The sequence below is a fragment of the Mytilus californianus genome, unplaced genomic scaffold (assembly GCF_021869535.1).
Source record: "Mytilus californianus isolate M0D057914Y unplaced genomic scaffold, xbMytCali1.0.p SCAF_45, whole genome shotgun sequence".
NCBI lineage: Eukaryota > Metazoa > Mollusca > Bivalvia > Mytilida > Mytilidae > Mytilus > Mytilus californianus.
This window is the reverse complement of record NW_026262696.1, coordinates 626153-640185: the sequence shown is the minus strand read 5'-3', so window position 1 is coordinate 640185 and position 14033 is coordinate 626153. Positions and strand designations below refer to the sequence as shown.

Sequence of the window (14033 nt, the reverse complement as noted above, 5' to 3'; positions counted from 1 at the left end):
TTTATGTCTTCTTAGAGAATATTGTTGACACGTTTTGATGTCTTTTTTCTTCTTTGAGAAACCTATATACGTGATTGACAAACACTTTGGATATTTTAAGTGTGAAAAACTGTATACTTACTTGTATTGCAGGGTGCAAGTTAAAAAGAAAGTCATGTTTAAAAGTGTTTCGATTTTTGAACAAGTGTTTCATATGTGAATTTATTAAATAGACCGACAATTGCCTAACATATCAATATCGCTGGCTACTTAAAATTAACACTTATAATCCTTTTAGATTTGATTTTATTTTGTTGTGTTTTAACACCATTTTAAAGAACGGCATTTAGGCTATTTCGTGGCGGCCAGTTTTTATTGGTGGAGGAAGCCGGAGTTCCAGGAGAAAACCACCGACCTTCGATAGGAAAACTGACAATCCTAGTCAATTACGATTGGACTCGAGTAATCCTTTTAGAAGGCATTATCCAATTCATTTAAGACATTGCTGTTTTTTCTCAAGCACGATAATGTAGAGATGTTGATTTACAATATTTAAGCAGCATAATCAAGCATTTGTAATAAACTTCGAAATGTACATGTAAAACTAAGGTAAACACCCTCATCTCAACTGCGGAAATTTAACAATTGGCTTCACAATCTTCTCTAGGAAGAGGACGAACAGAGCTTAGACCAAATCGATAAATTTAAGCTGTTAAAATTCACATTTCATAACTGTGAAAGATTTTGGAGTATCTGCATTTGTTAAAATACTAATGTTTTATACAAATTGTATCTGAAAAATTGATATTGAGTTTTAATCATTTTCAATATTACAGCATCATCCTATTTGCTCTATTGCGTAAATATTAGCGTAGTAATACATAACCAATGTAACTTTTAAAATAAATCAATGAAAAGAACTCTTGCATATTTTTTTGGTGGTACAAGTATAGATGGATAGTCAGTTGATAAGTCTGGATATAATAACCAATTTATTCAGAAAGGAATTGTTTGATACGCCCCTTTTTCAAAGGAATTATCTAACCCGGATGACGATTGATGACCACGAATAGCATATACACGTCGATTGTCTGATGGTATCCTAGACAATGGTAAGTATTCAACAATAGATAACACAAAAAAACAATATAATTTGCAAAACTTGTTATATATTGTGACATTTTCTGCAATAAAATTCTTTCGGAACTTGTGGTGATCATTTCGAAAGTAGTGATATTATTAGAAATTGAAATTGGTCGCCATTTTTTAAACAGATAATTCAATAAGAACACCGTTAAAAAGTTGTTTTATAGTCAGTAAGTGTTCATTAGAATATGCACCTCGACATTCATCGTGCGTTTTTATATCTTTCAATTTATTTTTAAACTCGTTGTAGCTTGTTTTGTTTTGTTTTTTTTATCTTTCGATACTGCAACTAAGAGGAAGAGAACAATACAGTTAAATAAATTCAAAAAGTTCAGAGAATGATATAGTGTTTTTGTTCATATTTTTTAGATACTAACTCAATAAACATGAAAAACAATCATCATTGAAAATATTTTTTTCATATTCCAGTAGCAGACATGGGCAAAATTAGTTTCGATTTGTTCGTTTAATTTTAGAAGAGACATGCGCAGTGGTCGATTTTTGTCGTTTATTTTAGAAGGTACATGCGCAGTTTGATACACATATTGATATCTTTATACCAACCATTTACATCTTAAAGTAATATTTTGAAGTAACTGAGTACGTCACTTTTGTTCACTTATTAAACTGATCCACATTTAAAAGATTGAACTTTTTTTTTATTGAAACTTATATTTCCTTCATATAAATAGATATATATAAATATATATATATATATATATACATATTACCATTCAGCATATCTATATAAATAATCATATCTACTATCAACATTGACTTTCTTTTAAATAAAGTAGTCATCACGCACTTAAATATTTTATGTTTTTAAATATTATGACGTAGTCTTTAACGAAAAGGTGAACATTTTGGAAAAGTTCCAAGTACAAACGTATGACTCAGTCTGTTTATTTCCCAAAACCCATAAAAAGTAATTTTCTGTTTACAACAAAAGATCTTTGAAATAACTATAAAAATGTGTTCTGCTACTCCTTCTTTATCACAAAAGTTGAAAAAAAACATTTCCGAAAATATAGTTTTTATTTCTTGTTTAAACGTTTGGTTTTTTTTTGGTTTTTTTTTTTTTTTGTGGTTATTTTACTTTTTTTAAGGGAGGGGGAAGTCAGTGAAGGGGGACAACGATGTTCATGTTTGGAATGATACATTAAGAACAGTCTAAATATTTATCTAAACATTTTAACATCTAAGTTTTTGCTTATATAGATGTTTTAAAGCAATTGTTAATAAACAGAAATTTTAACAAAAAAATCCTTATTTAAAAAAATGTTCTTGAAAACTATGTAATTATTCCATAAGCTTGTTTTCGTTATACAGTTTTGTATTGAATTTAAACATAAAAAGATCCGTAATATCAGAATTAAAGAAGTCATTAAAGTTTTACTTTTACTGTAATAAGTTGAAAATAAATTGAATCCGTCATACCATGACAAATCAGAATAAAATATATATGTTTTTGTCTCAAGTAAATACAATTCAAGATATTTCTTTCTGATATCATTTTTCCTATCAAAACATAAATGCTTACCTTCATGCGCAGTAAAATATGAAATTTTTTTTGTGTGTTAAATATATCTACCCAACACAAACTAATTAATCATTTACGTATATACCCGTTTTAGAAAACTTGTCAACCTTATTTACCATATATACTTACTTAGACAGGTATTAATTTACACCAAAAAGATTTAAAATGCAGGGTACAAAGTTCTTTTTGTTATCAGTTTAAATCCCGGTCACATTGTGAATATGTATATTTACTTACGGTAACTGCGATCAATCATGATACAGCATTTTTAAATATTAAAGTGTCGAAATTTATCATAATTTTCCAATGTATTAAAATTTCTTATACTATAGTAAAATTTTAATACACTTAAGAATTTTAGGGGCTAGTATTACTTATATTGTACATGCACTGTTCCTACCAACAAGTGCTGCTCTGAAAACTCGTGTATTAATTTTTACGTCTGGTCAATTATAAGGTTACACAATTTGCATATACCTCTTGATTATGAATAGTGAAGAGTGATCAAGTTTTGTATTAGCAATATTCAATAATGCGCTATTGCATGTTTCTTTCCTATATATGAATCATCATGAGATGTGATTTAATCATTCAACATGTGTATACGCTAGCTAGTAAAGAGCTTGTTAAACTTCACGGGTGCAACATGTGGAGCAGGATCTGCTTACCCTTTCGGATGACCTGAGATCACTCCCAGTTTTTGGAGGGTTTCGTGTTGCTTTGTCTTTTTTTGTCTATGTTGTGTTTTCTGTACTTTTTTTTGTCTGTTTATCTTTTTATTTCTAAGCCATGGCGTTATTTTCGATTTGTAAATTGGTATCTTTCGCCCCGCTTCCACAAACATTTGCTGAATTCTTAGTGCCGCAAAAATGTTATGATGTATTCCCCTGGTTTACATTCATTGACGTACGCCCCATACATTTCTTCATCTGACTTGCCACTTTTACCGACGCCATACTATCTAAAGTTGTTCAAGAGACTGGTTGAGTGTGGATTATTTGTTAATAAAGTATAAATTCACTTCATTATCGTCAAATGAAAAGTAACATCTTACCAATCATAGAAGCGATCTGTCTTAGAAAATTTCCGCACATAAATGTTAACAAACATATTGATAAGTTAATTTTGGTCAATGATACAGATCCTACCATATTCTAATATGAAGGGTGTTTTAATTATTACTTAATGTGGAAATTCAATTTTACTTTTCACTGCACGTTGTTTTCAACTTATTTGTAACATAGTTTTTGTAATTTTAAGTGTTCCTCATAAAAACATTCATTACTTTTCATATATATTGTGTTATCAGAACGAAGGAATATACCAGCGCATCAGTCTTTCTTAATCATATTGACATAACTCTCACATACCGGGTATTTATTTATGTATAAGGGTAGTTCTTGTATGCTTCAGGAACTATAGTTTACTACTACAATTTACAACAATAACAATTCAATCGTCTTTTGAACCTGAGTTCACTTCCTGATTTTTTTTATAACTTATGTGTTTTCATTTGGCTTTGATTGTGTATGTCTGGGTTTTTTTTAATGTTTGTATTCAACTTATGGTATCGGTGACCTTGCCATTTTTGGTTTATAATCTCTTCAGTTTGAATAAGCTTTGGATATTCAAATATATTAACCTCGGAATCATTTAAAAGACATTTGTTGTCGAAATCTGATGTTTATAATTTGATTCCGTTGATGTTGTAATTACAAGGTATAGTGTAAAAAAGATTACATTTACATCGGTGTACCTGTATTATCAAACCTATGTGCATATATTGTAGTAGAAAAAAGAATATGTTAATACAGTATGCGACTGTTAACGTTTCTAATGTTATTATGGCTTTCCATAGGCTTTTCCATCTGAAGATGTACCATCGACTAAAGATCAAAAGAAGAGAAAACGTAATGGAATTAACGATTTGACAAACCGATTTTCAGTGAATGGACGAAAACAACTACCAATAAAGGTAATCTTTTTTCAAACATTCAGCCATTTTGCAGAGCAGTTTGACAATATTATCCGAAGAGTTGATACAGATGACAGTTTTATGGAACTGTACCTATAAAGCTGGCAAGCATGTCCCTGGTCGGTTGATCCCCTCTTGACATATATAGTATAATGTCTACATTGAAATCTTTCGTAGTTCGTTGTTGAATTAATGTAAGGCAATTCCGACTTGATTAGGTTTATTTTTCGATTAATTTATAGGTTATATACATGTATGCGTTAATCAATAGGAATCTCACAATATTGTGATTTACATCGTAATGGTGGAATTATGTTTTCATACAATTGAACAATCATATCAGATATAAACATAAATATAAGATTTGGTATGATTTCCAATGAAACAACTCTCTATCTGAGACCAAATGACGTAGGATTTAACAAATGATAGTGATCTCACGGTCCTCATCAATGACCATAACCCATACAGCGTAAGAAGCTATATAAGGTCCTGAAATGACAAATGTAAAACAATTCAAACGAGAAGCCTAACAGCCTGATTTATTTTCCAAACAATAAACAAAAACAAATATGATATACACCAACAAGCGAAGGAATATATATATATATTTGACTAAAACGGTAAACTTGGATTAGAGTTGTTTGACCGTTATTGAATATGTTCAGATTGTCGTAACCACAACCTGGTCTTTTTCCCACAAACGCCAACTACCGAATTATCACCAGGGTAATTGTAAAATGAGCATCACGACAGATTTCATGTGTGAGGCCGGATTTCCTTACTTTTCCGGAGCAACTGAGATCAACACCTGATTTTTTGTTTGTTTGTTTTTTTTAATTTTTTTGATTTTTTTTTTGGGGAGGGTGGAGGGGATCTTGATGTACAGTCGTCACATATCGTTGTCTTTCGTATACCGGTGTTTGTCGTATGTTTTTTTTTCTAATTTTGCCATAGCGTTGTCAGTTTATTTTTTTCTTTGCAATTTCACCAAAAGATAAACAATTGAATCTTCCTTCTCTTTTTTATTTTTAACCTCTACTCACGACAACTAGGTTTCATTCCAAACTAAAAGCATTTAAAAAAATGGCAGACGTAGATACAAGTATCTTTTTTTAAGCAGAGTTGAGTCGTATTTTGTAAAATTAAATCACTCTGATTAACACAAAATATATCTGAAACTAGATTTGCCAAGATGCTTGGTTTCTTGATTGACAACAGATTTAATACGTTTAGTGTTTTTCAACAACCAATCAACATTAACATGGTAATCAACAGTGTTTCTATTCTTGCTGAGTTCATATGTTCATATAAGATTAACTTCATACATCATGATATTTGTAGGCAGGATGAAAAGAAACTAGCGTTATCGTTTACCATAACGTTTTGTTATATAGTTGAAGTCTCTTCTAGAAACAATAAACAGATTTTTATACAGTGTCGTCATTTGACATGTTTGGGGATTTGCCACGTTTCTGAACAGTATTAATATATTTTTTTTGTATTTAGTTATACAGATGAATGATATTAAGAAGGCAAAAAATACAACAACAAAAAAATGACTTCTGAATAAGGAAGGATATTCAGTTCCTGTCAAAATGCATATGGCACAACCACTATGTTACTCTGTAAGCTAAAACAAAAACACAAACGATATGAACGTTTTCTCACATCTTAACCCTCTTGCTGCCAGGAGTTTTTCGAGGTTGCATTTCGTATGCCAGAAAATATGACAGCTCGACGTCTGTGACGTCAGATGCCCAAAAATGACGTCATTCGATATATGACGTCACGCCATAATGACCGTTACATTTGGGACCCATTGAAGAACAATATAACACTGTTTAATCTTTGGTCTTTTATTTGAAAGAGATACAGCAATGGGGTGAAGCTTGCATAAATTAAAACATGGACATATGTGTCCCTCCGGCACAGTCGTTGTGGACACATGTGTCCCTCCGGCAGCAAGAGGGTTAAGGGTGTACGATACAGTTACAGGGAAGGTAATGACGTTGCTAACGTAAAATGTTATTTTCGCGACGTCAAACTGTGACATATCGGGAAAAGATGCATTTTCAACTGATTTTTATCGTTCAAACTGATTTAACTTGAAAACGAGTTCATGGACCCCTATTTTTTCAAATGACATTTGGTTTGATAACGTTTGAAGATTTTGTGTACCAATTTTCATGAAAAAGCAAACAATGCAATTTTTTTAAATTTGATAAATATACAGCAAAAAATTACGTTTTTTTTTCTACATTCATGAACATTTGATAACTATGATTTATTTGTAAAAATAAAATGCATAAATTTATAGGACATATATATGAAATAAAATTACAAAAAAAATATCAAAAAACAGCTTGTGATTATCTTTTAAAACAAAAAGTTATGTATATCTGTCAAAGGGAAAAATACGTCCACAAATCTGAATTTTGAGCAAATATCTTAAATTTTGACCTCATTTACTCAAAAAGTAGCACATGAAGGTATATTTTTTATTACATATTTGATTTTATCAGGTAAAAAATAGCCAATATACAAATTTTCATCAAAATTTTATTATGGGATCAAAACTGTATCGTATGCCCTTTTAGTAAAAAATGAGGCAAAAAATACCAGAGAGACGTTTAAATTATAAGCCTGGTACCTTTGATAACTACAATCAAAGTCATAAGTCGAAAATAAATTGACAACGCCATGGCAAAACAAGAAAAAAACAAACAGACAAACAACAGAAAATAACACACAACAAAAAAAACTAAAGACTGAGCAATACGAACCCAACCAAACAGTTAGTGTAATCTCAGGTGCTCCGGAAGGGTACGAAGACCCTGCTCCACGTAGTGCACCCGTCGTGTTGTTCATGTAAGTACAAACCCTGTGATAATTCAAATTATGTCGGTTAATTTCGGAGAAAAAGGGTACGGCATGGTTATGTCGATAATTGGAACATATCTGTTGTCTTATGTGAAAATGATATCAAATAAAGTGTATCATTATAGTATACCAATAAAATCTTCATCTGAAGATAAGTTCAAATATAAATATATAGTTAATAGTTCTTTTTCTTCTTTTTTAAGACTAAAAATAAAAAGAGCAGGAAGTTTTCAAAAATGGACCACCAATGGATAACAAAGAAGAATCGTCATCTCCTAAGAAGAAAACAAATTAGGGTTATGAAGCAAGAAATACAGAAAAACAGAAAAGATAGTATTAGATGCATGCATACTTGTCGTATGAATGAAATTAACAACCCTTGCAACGTTCGTTACAACGGGAAAGGTTCACGTCGTGTTGATTTCATTGATAGATTTAAATCCATCGATACGCAAAAGGATTATGAAAATGGGCAATCATTTTGTCGCGCTTCTTCAAAATTAAGAATCACTTCACAAAACGAATATCCAATCAACTTCAACATCCCGGAAGCACGTGGTTATACATATGATACACATAGCATTAATGATCCGATGGTTGGTGATCTGAATTTACGGTGTTACAGATTTGGAAGCACTTTACAATGGAACACGCCCGACCGTTTTATCACAAACGAATTTAATCTAGGCCACACCATACAATTCGAATCGCTGACTTTTTCAGAATCGATTCTTGAGTATGAAATTCCTCCTTTTGGGCATACAAGAATAGTACATTCTTTAGCAATAACACTTGGACATAGTAATCAGATTCCAGCCTGTATACTTGGACACACTCGACCATTTTGAGTAATTTTTGCAGTTTAGTCTGGATATTTTGATTTAACTGGACTTTAAATGTGTTAAGTCCACGAATAGTCAGAAAAACGCTTTTGTAAATATCGCTGCTTAAATTATCTAATATTAAAAATTTCAGCTGTTGAACATAACGCCAATTCCCTTTTAAAATATTTATTTCTGTTTGATGTTATAGTTCATGCTCACGAATTATATTATTAGCAATGATTCTCCCAGAAAAAAAAATGTATTTTCAAATAAGCTTGTGTTTATAACTTGTGAAAATGCCATACATGCTGTTGTTTTGATTAGTTAATAAAAATATAAGTTTAAAGTTATTAGAAATGATTGTCGACATTTATGTTAAAATAGTGAAAGGTTTCAACTGCATCAGACAAATGGCTCTGTATATTTTTCGTTTCTTTGACGACGGATATGTTCCGATTGTCGTAACAACAATCTCATCCCTGAATATGACTTACCGAATTAAACATATCACCGTTTTCTTTTTTAACTTAAATGAGCAACACAACATATGCCGCATGTTTAAGTCGGATCGACTTACCCTTCCGAAGCACCTGCTTTTACCCCCATTTTTGGTGGGTTCGTGTTGGATAGTCTTCTGTGTTGTTTAGTATACTGTTGTTTGTTTGTTTGTCTTTTTCTATTTTAGCCATGGTGTTGTCAGTCTATTTTCGACTTATGAGTTTAAAAGTCACTTAATATTATTTGCCTTTCTTAAAATATACATGGCTTGAAGATATTCGGCTTTGATCTTGTCTAATGACGCTAATTCTAGAGGCGCTTCTAACGCATACAATTTAAAAAGATTATTTTCATTTTACATAGCACTTTAATCCTCATTGCATTTTTTGTTCATGTTGGGCTTTATTTTTTTTGGGGGGTGGGGGGAAGGAGGGGGGGGGGGGGGGGGGCCGGGTTTTTGTTTATTACAAATCAAAACTTAGTGATGGGATATCACTCTTGCATCCGTGAAAAAAACCGTTATTTTTCTCTTTCTCACCGTTAACTCCAAAGTCATACAAGATTGATGTCATTCGGTAGACATGACAAAACGTCACGAATCAGCGAATGTACATAGTCAAAATGCACATGTTTTACGCTGGTAGGACCTAAACTAATCTGCTTAATACGTATCAAGTCATCGGTCAAAGACTATGCATTTTAAGGCAATTTAAAAGTAGTCCAAAAACTGGATATAAATACAAAGTACAGTACTGCTTATTATCTAACAAAATTATCGATTAGAAAAATTACCGGGATTAACAGTTTTCAAACAGTTTTCAACGATTCGCAATTAATGGTCAGTTTATTGTTTACGGGTTCTGAGTTGTCTTGCTGCGACAACATGCAGGTCAGAGGTCAATCAATGACGAACAACATGAACTCTTGACGAACTTATTTTTATGATCAACAACTAATGGAACACTGACACTGTTTCCAAAAACCAATTTTCTACGAAAGAGAAACATTTTTATTTTAAAGTAGTCTTATCATGAGCAGGCTGCATGTGATCATTCAACCATGAACGAATAATTACAGTGTACCTGCGTTGTGCTAATTTCCTCTGGTAAAATTTTTCACTTTGGTCTCCTTTTACATATTTACCTTTCATGACATCAATGGTTGATGGAAAATAGAGGCGGGTGATACCAATGGAATGTGTATGCTGCATGAAATTTGAAATTTTTAACAGAAACACATATAATCAAAATACTAATACAAATGTAGAAGGTTTTAATTCACGTATAAAATTGTTTTAAATAAAATTGAGAATGGAAATAGGGAATATGTCAAAGAGACAACAACCCGACCAAAGAGCAGACAACAGCCTAATGCCACTAATGGGTCTTCAACGCAGCGAGAAAATCCCGCACCCGGTGGTGGTCCTCAGCTGGCCCCTAAATAAAATTGTGTACTAGTTCAGTGAAAATGGACGTCACACTTAACTCCAAAACATACAAATGAACTAAAATTAAAAAAAACATACAAGACTAACAAAGGCCAGAGGCTCCGGACTTGGGACAGGCGTTCACTTAAAAATATTAAACAACCAATCTTTATTCAGGACCAACTATACAGCATTTCGTTTGCCATTACAATAAGTTTCACAGCGCACTTCATTTCCTTTACAATCTTTTCTTCATGGTTTGTCGAGAAATCCTTTACAGTAGCTTTCACATTCCCAGCGAGATTCCTCACACATATCGAGACAATTATTGCCATATCCCATTTTAACTGAGAACATCATGGTTGCTATGATTAGCAGTGAAAAAATGTTTGCCTGGAAATTAATTAATATATTATAATACTGGTGACTATTTGTTGTGCTTCGCCATGTAGCAATGCAAACGTGTTAGACAGTGATTAGACGGTTTAATACCGGTCATTGGAATCTCATTTGTATTTCTTGGACTTTACACATTGTTGAAGGTCGTATTTTATTTGTAGTTACAATGTATTTACATCTTTGTCTATTTGACCGATTGTTGTTCCATTGGTAATCAAACCATATCTCTTCACTTGTAAGTTAAACGCTTGTAAAAGAAAAAAAATATTTGACAGTTTCAACACAAGTGGATAAAAATATAAAATGCAAAGTACAAATTCTATCAGTTATTTATGAAGAGATGCAATTTTACTTCACAATAATGGTCCCGCTTTTATGATCTTATGGAATAAAACAGCATAAACAATTTAAGGATGTTCGCTCCTCTGGGTTTTTGAATTTTTGTCAGATGTTCGGAATCCTCTGGTTTTATCCATGTAGTGCCATTAAAAATTTTTGCCCATTAACCCCTACTTTTCTTTCCAAAATTTGATTACGTATAGTTTGAAATGTCATCTTTGAAAATCTTATAAAATCTTTGTTATTTTTTCATCGTTTTTGAAAGAAAAAAGGTGCCAATGATAAATGTATGAACAATCTAGAGAGAATTATTTCCCGCCAAATTTTCAATGGCTTATATCTTGAAAACAAGCACACGGACCTTTCATCTTTTTCTGCTATTTTAGTTTCTTTATTTATATACAACAATTTAAATCAGCCTTTTAAAAAGCTTGTTATTTTCAAACAGAGTAGCGAACATCCTTAAAAAATACTAGTATGTTCTCTTTAGAATTTCCTCGTGTAAAAAATAAAGAACAGAATTTCTTTGGGTAAAAGAAAGAACACCAATCACAGCATAGTGTTAAAATTGACCAAGTCCGTTTAATTGGTGTTCTCGATGTGATTCCCAGCCGGGTATTTGCAATCATAAAATAAATCACATCTCATTAGTAATCGGGTAGTTTGATGATAAACAAACAAGATAAACGAATGATTGATTGTTGGTTGCTTAACGTCCAGTGGCAAATATTTCATGCATGTTCAGGACGATACATAAATGGCTATACTTTAAAAATTTGACGACATGATTTAGTACGTGCGAAATGTTTTTAGCATGTCGAATAGTATTTTCGCAGATGCTTTGTGTTTTGTTCTTTTTTTTTTTTTTTTGCTCATTCCGATATACCGATATATGGGTTATGTAGAAAAGTCTACAAGTCTACATTCTTCTGCTCTACCAAACGTGTCTTGTGTTGTTCTTATGTTGTGCTGTTACACCACTGTGCCAGGTTAGAGGATGGTTTAGCGCTCACAAACAAGTTTAGCCCCGTCACATTCTTTACGTGCCTATCCAAAGTCAGAAGCCTGTAGTTCAGTGGTTGTCTTAGGTTCGTGTCTGTCATATTTGTTTTTTGCAAAAAAATATTTTGTTCTAAATTAGGCCGCTATATTTCACAATTTAAATGTTTCATATTTTTCATGTCGGGACCTTTTATAGCCGACTATACGGTATGGGTTTCTCTAATTGTTGAAGGCCGCACGGTTTCCTCTAATTGCTTACATCCACTTTTATTTGATCTTTGGTGGATAGTTTTTTTTCATCTGCAATTATGCCACATTTCCTTATTTTTATATTGTCATGGACAGGTACCAAATATATACATCTTTAACTCGTTGATGATACAAATTCATCCCACGAAACTTTAAGAGATAAATAACAAGTTTTTTAGGTTGCTGCACTGCTACAAATTCTGAATAAAAACGCAGTAAATGATTGTTCTTTATTATACAATTTAACTGCGATTTTGAGATAATTATGTCCTTATATTGCAAGAATATATTGAAAATATATATTATAGACAATTTGAAAGGAGTATTTCTTCTTTACCTTTCAAAATGAAAACAGCTTAGATTCCCTTCGATACAAATTTATAATACTTTAGTGTCTTTCTACTGTAAGTCTGATCTTTGTTTTCAATTTGCCTGAAGTTTTGCTTAGTTATCGACATGAAAACATAACATTATTATTTGTATGCGCATGTAACTGAAATATTTTAAATGATTAACAGCCTCCTTACCTTCATTTCCACTATTCTTTTATTTAACTCTCCTCTATAGGAGATATTTTGATGGCAACTAACAGGAAGGCAGTTTAGATTTCAATTTGAAAATATCAACTGTTCTGGAATAGTTATGCTTACTTTTACGCCTCGCTCAAACATGTCAAAAGAACTATGAAAACAGGATATAATCAAATCTCATTATTTTTTAATGCTATAGATAAAAAGATATTAGTCATTCTTTTAAGCTTAATTTTATAATGTGAGTTAACACCTACGAATACAATATTTAAGTGACATTTATGGATAATTATCTAATTAGAACGACATTATTAAACAGAATAATTTGTGAATAGCCGATGCGATATTATGTTGTCAGTGAAGCCTGTTGCTCGTTTTGGTTGGTTTGATCCATGTCATACACCCACTCTAGGAGTGGTGGCTACATTGCAATCACATTGTTCGTCCGTCAGTCCGTTAATTCTTTCGTCAAACGAATATTTTCGCCACTCATTTCCCAGAAACTACAAACCCATTTGGTCAGCAGATAGACAGTCATAGATGAGTTTTTACATATCAACACGTTTGGGATCTGTCAAATACCTAAATTTTATAAATATAAAAATAAAAAAGATGTGGTATGATTGCCAATGACACAACTCTTCACAAGAGACCAAATGACACAGATATTAAGAAATATAGGTCACCTTACGGCCTTCAACAACGAGTAAAATCCATATCTCATGCTCAGTTTTAAAAGGCCCCGAAAAGACAAATTTAAAACAGTTCAAAACGAGAAAACTAACGGCCTGATTTATGTACAAAATAATGAACAAAACACAAATATGATATACAGCAGCAAACGACAACCACTGAATTACAGGCTCCTGATTTGGAACAGCCCCTTACAGAATATTACGGGGTTAAACTAATTTGAAGACGCGCCGCCCTCCCCCCTAACCTGTGACTGTGGTGTAACAGTGCAACATAAACCAATTTTGATATGAAATTGTTATTTTTATCTTTACAGCTCTTAAAGGACGGAACAATAATTCATTACGTAATTTTCTGTTTTCCAGTCCAATTTCAGACTTATCCACTGAGGTAAATTCAGTACTATTCAGACATTTAGCTTGCAGTCAGTTAAGATCTGTTCAGTTTATGTTCAGACTGCTATAATTGGTATTAACCTGTACCCATAAGCATCAAACTAAATTGTCCAAAATGCTACAGAACAGTTCTGAATTGAACAGTATGACTT

General features: G+C 32.2%; 1 long non-coding RNA gene across 1 annotated transcript; it reads left to right on the top strand.

Annotated features, from left to right (window-relative positions):
• The first annotated feature begins 1015 nt into the window (after positions 1-1015).
• Positions 1016-7829, top strand: LOC127699976 (uncharacterized). Its single transcript, XR_007981327.1, has 3 exons — positions 1016-1091; positions 4527-4643; positions 7730-7829. It is a non-coding gene; the product is annotated as an uncharacterized LOC127699976 (long non-coding RNA).
• Positions 7830-14033: the final 6204 nt, after the last annotated feature.